This window comes from Oculina patagonica, chromosome 6, assembly GCF_052425735.1.
Source record: "Oculina patagonica isolate OP01 chromosome 6, crgOcupat, whole genome shotgun sequence".
In the NCBI taxonomy this organism is placed as follows: domain Eukaryota; kingdom Metazoa; phylum Cnidaria; class Anthozoa; order Scleractinia; family Oculinidae; genus Oculina; species Oculina patagonica.
In genome coordinates, this window is record NC_135763.1 from 7,908,334 (window position 1) to 7,916,941 (window position 8,608).

The 8,608-nt window shown below is 39.8% G+C and overlaps 1 long non-coding RNA gene across 1 annotated transcript in view; it reads right to left on the reverse strand.

The window, feature by feature from the left end:
* Positions 1-8,608, reverse strand: part of LOC144658517 (uncharacterized) — a 108,499-nt gene that overhangs the window by 39,163 nt on the left and 60,728 nt on the right. The window lies entirely within an intron of this gene.

The window sequence follows — 8,608 nt, forward strand, 5'->3', positions numbered from 1 at the left end:
GCGGAGGCAAATGTCTCCAAGTCATGTTGCGAAAACAAATTCTCGTCACAAGAAAATGTCAGTTGCCTCAGGTCAAAAACATTTTTGATTCCTGGACACAATATTTTGCCGTCCGAAACACATGTTGATAGAAATAAATAGATTGACCCTTGCTCACCATCGAGTATCCAGTAGCTCAGTGGTTAGAGCATCCGTTCTAGAACACTGAGGGTCGTGGGTTGGAATCCCATCTGGTGCTCAGAATTTTTTCTGAGTTTCCTTATGGTTGACTCGTTGTGTTATTATTTCTTATTTGAAACACATGTTGTCCTGTTTAGCCACCATGGAAGCAATATTAATTAGTCTATGCACAATGCCCTTCCAGTCACCTAGGATACATGACAAGAAACAATTAATGTCAGTGTGACAAAGTTTCCAGTTTAGTCAGGCCTTTAGGCGTGATCTTCATATATTGGTTTTAATCAGTCCCAGTCGTTTCAACATGCAATCGAAATGTCAAGCCTGTGTGGTCGTTCACAGGAGGTCTGACCACGTGCACAGGTCTAAAGTTTGAGTCGTAGCGTGTACTTTCGAAGGCTTAATCCACGCACAAATGAATCCCTGGGCGCAAAAAAACGATTGATTCTAGAAGACGTCTAGTCATTCAAAAATATTTCAGTGCGTCAAGTACATTTTCTATCTTGTAATACTAGGAGGGAACATTGAGGGTGCTGAACACCGCATTACCGCATAAAAGTTTGGCGATTGTCACAATAACACGAAAGGAGGTTGGACTGTAAGTCACGACGACCGGGACGATCCCTTTCGCTTGGATCTTGGAGATGAATAGGGCACAAAAGTTGTTCGGACTGTGTGCACGACAGGAGATAAAGACAACCACTGATTTAATTTATCGCAGAAAAGATTAAGTTTTGATGAGTACGCCAGCAACCCCATTCATTGCTGCCGCGTCGATTTCAATTTTGAACCAATCACAGGCCTAAGTGTGACGGAAATACCACGAAATATCGTCGTTTCTCTCGTAAGGAAACTATAAGAGGATCCCGATATTATTCAACATTGCCGGTCATGCTGGGCCGTGAGCATTTGTTGCTGTGACCTTAAAATATATTTAAGGCCTGTTCATGTAGGGAAGATGCCTGTTTATATGGGGGAGAGTTGTCCCTTGTAGGAGGTTTACACTCTCCCCAAGCCATCTTTTTACTAACGTTTATATGAGAAAATTAAAGGTGTTCTTGTCAACCGAGCTAAAACTTGGCCTTCCCGGTTTCACGCATGCTCTGTCTGTCCAATCTTGTCCCTGGTAGGTGAGTAAAAAAGAGCCTAAGTGTTTACATAGAAAAAAGTTTGGCTCGCCCCCCAGGGTCACTCTATCTTTAAAGCGAGTGACATGACACAACAATTATCTGTCGGGCGAATCATCAATGCGCCATTAATGAACTTGGACAGCAGAGATACGAACAGAGATACGCAAGCCCAGTTCCCCAGTGAGAGATTGAGAGATTAGGCACCACATATGCAAACGCAATATTTGCCACATTTTATGTGACAAGTCGTCTACACGAGCAACTTTTATGTGTGACAACTTTTGTCACATAAAAGCTAGCACGCCAGCTTTTAAACAAATATATTTGTCACATAAATATTGACCAATTTTTCTCATCTACACGAGCAAATAAAAGTTGTCACAAAAACGAATTGCCATATATAAAAATCCTCGTGTAGACCTTGCTTCAGCTGTATAAACAGGCCCTTAGTTTACGTGGGTAACTTATTTTTTTCTTTTACCTCTGAGCCGCTGTATTTTTTATAGTTTGGCCGCTCATTTACCAGAATGGAAACATCATTGTTAACTCCAAAAATTAATTGCTAAATAAATAAATTAATTAATAAATAAAGAAGTAAAAAAATGAAAATTTAATAAATGAGCTCCGCTTTTAAAGATTATTGCGTACTTCACTGTTACTTTGTGGATAATTGTAGCCCCACTGTCAATCACATCAGAATGCTATTTGCCAGATGTCAGCGGTGTTGCGGCGCGAGAGTAAAGTGGCTCTTGATATAGGTATTGTCATGATCGTCTTCTGGCTTCCAATTTGCCAAATATTTTTTTTTTTAAATAGTGTTTTACTGCAATACCGAAAGTTGATAAGTAATTAAGTGAACGCGCTTTTCGTACGGCAGTTATTAACTCGCCGCTAAAACCCACTTACAACTCTAAATCATCATTTAGTTTTGGCGACATCGTTTTTGATAATTTTTGGTCGGTTCATTCCTGCAAAGTTAAATAAAGTCACTTCTAACACGTTAGTTAAATTGAAATTTTATTACTTTGAATTCGTGTATCACTTTAATAAATGATCCACTTCGCAGCCGATAACAATTTCATGTTTAAATCATTTATTTATTCACTTAAGCGGCCAGCGATTACATCCAATGATCGAAAGTACAGCTGGTCAATTTCGGAGATTTTACTGTTATAATTAACAATTAAGCGGAAAACTCGGTTGGATGTAGTAAATGGACCCTAAAGATCGAAGAAACTTGTAGCGTAAACACTTGAAGTTTTTTTTATAGCCACTTGCGGAGAAGCGGCAAGTTGCGATTGAAAACCCATTTAACACCGAAGTTAATAAACCTAACAGATTTGCTTAATTTTTATGCGATTATCTATACCTTCAGAACCAAATTTTAAGATTAAAGCCAAAGAGCTTGAATTTTGCTGAGCGTCCGCGGTAAGTTAAACAGACAAGAACTATCTATTTATGTTTTAATGTGACTAGAATTCTTACTTTTACTAGAATCAACACCTGCCCCGGGTCAGAAAGAAGAAATTGTTTTCTGTTTTTTCTGGTTTGGCTGATGGGTAAGTCATTTCTTTTCACTGTTTCTGTTACAGTAATAGGTTGCAATTTAATCAGGGGTAGACATTGCAGAGCTGACCGATTTAGCACGCTATATAGTTAAGAAGTTAGTAACATTTTATGCCCAAGGCCATGCTAATAAAATGCCTGGTTTCCCATCCCTCCGTCTTTGGTTGGTCGTGGGCCGAAAAATTAAAAAGAATTAGTAAGCCTGACTAGTGAGAAGACTTGCATTGTAGACTATAAAATCAACTTTAAAACGTAGTCTTGTGTGTTTGTCTCGGGTTTCAGTAGAAAATCAGCCGTATTCTATTGGGAATCCGCGATTTCTTGATTTTGGCTTCTGAAATTATAAGTAGATAAAATTTTAGGTTTTGGCTTCAATCCTTTAGAGTTTCTACTAAAACAATTAGACTAATCGCCCTTTCTTTCGATCCGAGTCAGGGAAAGCTGATAAAAAGTCAAATGCAAATTGCAGGTATGGCCCAGAAGAAACTATAACGTCGCTTTGTCGCGGTTGAAATTTCTGTCCCAAAACACTGGGACCAAATTTTACTGGGATTTCTCAACAACAAGTCAGCCGTAATTAATGTATAATCCGCTTGCCAATTCTGCCGAGTGAATTTTGAGTGCAGTTCAATCTAACCTCTGACTTTTGCCATCAGTCCTTTTCTACCATAATTATTTTCAACGTTTCCTGCTTTCAATATTGACAAACTCGTTGAGCATCGCGCTCAAAGTCCCGACTGCACAAAATCAAGAAACTGCTTTGATATAATAAAATCGTTCTCATGTTCACAGGCTAAACCTTTATTAATGCAGTATCAAATGAAACGAAATGAGACGAGATGAGATGAAATGAAATAAAACGAAAGCAGGGCCGTAACTGGTATAGCAAGAGGCAAGACGAGGCACTTGCCTCGTCTAAATGTTTACCCAAAATTAAAAACAAAATAAGTTTTGTTGGAAAAATAATACCCAGTTGAACAAAATTGGTTTTCCTAAGAAATACCTCATGGAAAATAAGTCTCTAAAAGAGATTCATAGCTTCTAGATTTCACTTTTTTTAAAAAAAAAACAACCTCGTCTGTGGCAAAGGTCCGGTTACCGCGTTTTGAAACCAGTCAATTTTTTCTACAGGACAACATTATGGCTTCAAATGAAAGTTTCGCCATTTGTGGGTTACCCTTTTGGATCGGCATTACAAGGAACGACACGGTCGCCTACATCAACGACATTCTCCTTGCTGTTGTAAATGGACCATCTGCCATGTTTGCATTCCTTAGTAACCTGGCCATCATTGTCGCTGTCCTCAAGAATCCCTCATTACAGAAACCCAGTAACATTCTATTGTGCAGCCTGGCCTCCGCAGATTGCCTCACGGGAATCACTGCTCAGCCAATGTTTATCGCGTGGCGATTTTTCCTTCAAAGAGCCCAGCAATCGTGTTCACATCAAGTCTTGGTTTTTAAAGTGTATTACACTTTCAGTGAGTTCACACTCGGCCTGTCGTTTACCAACGTTGTGATCATCAGTTTTGATCGCTATTATGCTTTGTCCAGACGTTTGGTGTATCGTGCAAATGCAACAAAAGGAGGCGAGATTGTTGTCAGCATCAAATGTGTTCTGTAGTTCTTGGTTTTTCATCTTTAGAATACTCACTTCTGTTTTTTGAAAAAATCGGATAAATACATCATGTAACCTAAGATATCAAGTAATGCGCATAGAGTTTCACTGGGATTCTCCTTGCGTGACCACTTACATGAGGATAAGATCTGACTCAGGAATGCGTAACCACCCGATATAGAATCCTGAGTATTTCGCAATCACTCGACTACAAAGTGGTATTCGGACCCAATTGAAATCCAGCACGAGCACAATGAGGATATTCGGAGCCAATTGAATTCAAGAATGATCACAAAAGGGATATTCGGGACCAATTGAATTCGAGAACGAATATGCCGCGACGTTTTTTGTCAGTGATAATGCATTTGCTTCCAGTAGCAAACTGCAGCGGAACTACAACTAGCTAGCCCAGGGTAGTTATTGAGAAGTGTGTTTTTTAATCGGACAATAGGACGGTTTGAATCCAAAATGGCAAAGGCAAAGGGTCATCGGAGAATTAACATCACTGGTCTTTTCAAGGATCAAACGCGAACGAAGAACAAGCTGTTTACTTAGAACGAAATCAGAAGCGCAGACCTTCCGCGACGACAGGGCCCGGGGGGGACTCGCATATGAAAGTGACGGGGATGCTCGTCGTCTCGCTTAGGGGTGTAAATCTCGGATTTTTGGTCTCGCTTAGGGTGTTCCGGACAAAATGCCGATATTTTTAGCCATACTGGTCTCGTTAAGGGTTACGCACGAAGAAATATACAAATATAAATTCTATTCTTTGTTTTTTGGTATCTTTTAGGGGTCAAGAAAAGCTTGAGCCACACCCAGATTGGTCTCTTTTAGGGGTTCTTTTCAAAATTTCCGACGAGCATCCCGTCCGTTTCATATAGGAGTCCCCCCCCGCCCCCCAGGGTCTTTGCATTCGAGGCACATTTGCTCTTTTTGGAATATCACGGACATCATTTGCTCATGTTGTTTCATACGATGTATAGTACAGCGTTCTAATCCAGTAATTTTTGTTTTGCTTATTTGCCGTCACAGTGACTCGCGACAAATGAACGATTTATTGAGTGCGGTCAAAGGTCAAAGGGGGTCAAGCATTATTATTGCATCGTGAAACGTTTTAGTCGTGTTTGGATTGCCAACAGTAAAGTAGCGGCCCACTAGTTCAATCTTTAGCATTTGGAATCGATTGCCTTTTCCACTGGTCTTTTTGTCCCGTTTTTGCGGTCTTTTGGAGAGCGTTAGAATTGATTTTGCTTTTCTCTTGTTTTGATTATATCATATCTCGTAGAACGCGTACGTGACGGTTGCGCGCGAGAACTTCACTTCTAGAAAACACACATTGTTTTGCATTAAGTACTTTCTTTACTTCTGATGTACTTTCATTTAGCTATAATTGGAACATTAAATAAAATCACAACAACTTTTTTTTTCTGACAGATACGATGAAAAAGGCCATTCTCGCCAGTATAATTTGGCTTTTGTTCAGTGTCGCCATGAAGTTTATTTCTCTACCGATTGTCAGGTACACTGCAGTTATCTTTTGCGGTGCGTGTTTTATTGTCGTCCCGACTGTCAATCACATCAGAATGCTGTTAGCCATTCGTCGTCACAACCGTCAAATAGGCGATGCCGTTGCTGCACAACAGATGTCAGCGGTGTTGCGGCGAGAGAAGAAAGTGGCTCTTGATTTGTGTATCGTGGCCCTCATCCTTTTGGTTTCCTTGGTGCCAGCGCTATGCGTGGAAATTCTGAGACTTTGTTACCCTCGAATGTACGCCATGGCGCTCCCTTGGTCTCTTACTGTGGCACTCATGACGTCATTTTTAAATCCCGTGATTTATCTTATGCGGAATCCGAATTTCAGAAATACAGTGAAATCTACCATAAAATTTAATTAACCATATTTCATTTCCAACATTTTTAAAAATACATTTTTACAATATAGCAGCTTCGAGTTTATCTACGCTGCTTATATTTAAGAATTCAAAATGTATAATATGACGTGCGTGTTTTGAACAAATGGACCACATTTTTCCATGGTCAACACTCTTTTATTTGTGGTAGATCTACTAATATGGCACGTAATAAAAACGAGAATCTCAAATTGAAAATAATAATAATAATAGTGAATGATAAGAATTTTCTTTCTTTGCTGAAATATTTGTTATAACCAAGACGGGCGACCAAGAGAGACCTTCAAGTAACCAATGGGTGTATTTAGGGCTTTCCACAAGTTGCTGGAGATTTCCCAAAAAGTTGATCGTAATTTCTCCAAAAGTTGCTCAAAAGTTGCTCCAAAAATCCAAAAAAGTTGCTTCTGATTAATAAAAGTTGCTCGAAAGTTGCCGCAAAAAATCCAAAACGCTGCTTCTAATCATGAAAATTTCTTTAAATAATTGTTAATTTCCCTTTGAGGGAACGATTTCTAAGCAGTTTTTTGTTATGTTACAGCAAATGAAGCATCTAAAAAACATATTAAGGGGAAAATGGTTAAATAACAATTGTTTCTAAAACTGAGAAAATTGGGGAAGATATCGATGACGTCATGTTTGCTGGCGAGTTTTGTACTGTTTTACAGTGCGGCTACTGTAACCGGGGTCACCCAGACAAAGTTAACCAATCACAAAGCAGAACTGAAACAAAAGATTTCTACATTTTTAGCTTCAGCCAATGAAATGTCGAGTACAGAACAAAGAAATTTCAACTTCTTCTTCTTCAGATCGATACAAACTTTGGCCGTATGGCGGCGCTGAATTTTCAATTAATTTCAATTTCATCCGTTTTGAACTTGAGTGGTTGTGACAGCAACATTTGGAAGGTAAATATTAGCGATGTTTATGTAAGAGAAGTTCGAAACTGTGTAAAAACGGGGAAAGAAACGACCGTATCGTCTGTGTCATGGTGCGTGGCGGAGTTCGCTCGTGACAATTTCAAGTTTTCTCTACGGCATCATAACGCGACGGTCATAGGTTAGGCAAAGTGCGTGGCGTATTTGCAAACAACGAAGCACATTACCAGCGTGATAAATTTAGTTTTCTGCGATGTCCGATCGTTGAGTTCCACCGAAAGCGTATCGGCCGTATACATCCGAAAGTTTCGGCAATTCAGCTAGCTTGAATAAACACGCAAAAACATAAGCTTCACGAGTGAACAAATTGAAATTTTATTTTTATTTACTCAAACGACAAAAAAATGTTGGCATCGCCACTTTCACTGGTACGTTATACAGCGCAGAATGTCTTCCTTCGCTAGCATCACGTGTATTTATTTTCCAAATGGTACAGCTACCAAAACTCCAGTTGATGCCGTAGAGAAAACTTGAAATTGTCACGAGCGAACTCCGCCACGCACCATTGACACAGACGATACGGTCGTTTCTTTCCCCGTTTTTACACAGTTTCGAACTTCTCTTACATAAACATCGCTAATATTTACCTTCCAAATGTTGCTGTCACAACCACTCAAGTTCAAAACGGATGCAATTGAAATTAATTGAAAATTCAGCGCCGTCATACAGCCAAAGTTTGTATCGATCTGTTTTCGTGGCGAACGAAGAAGTTGAAACTTCTTTGTTCTGTACTCGACATTTCATTGGCTGAAGCTAACTTCGTCTGGGTGACCCCGGTTACAGTAGCCGCACTGTAATCCAGGCATACTAATCGATGACATCAAGACAAAAAATCAATGAGTAATCAATGAGAATCGATGGGTATCAGGAACATGATATGCCGATGATATGAGTACATGACTATCGATAGGCCACATTTTTGGTCTCGATAGTCACGATGCACGAACATCGATGATCGATAGTATGATGATGATACTCACATAGTCTCATGAGAAAACCGGAACTGTAAAGTATTTCATACTCAAGCGCACGCACAATCTAAAGACATGTAGGGAAAAGGGAAGAGTGTGAGCTGTTCGGTCGTGAGTGGACGGCGCCCAGCCGCGAAGGTGCTGACAAACATCCACCGAACAAAATCTATAACCACGTAGTCACCTCGTACTGAGTTAGACTGGTGGTTTCTGTATTGTTGTATAAAAAAGAGGGAAAATTGTCATCTGTAGCACGTTAGTGAAGGTGATTTAGGAGGTGGTAGCAGGAGTTTTTGTGGATG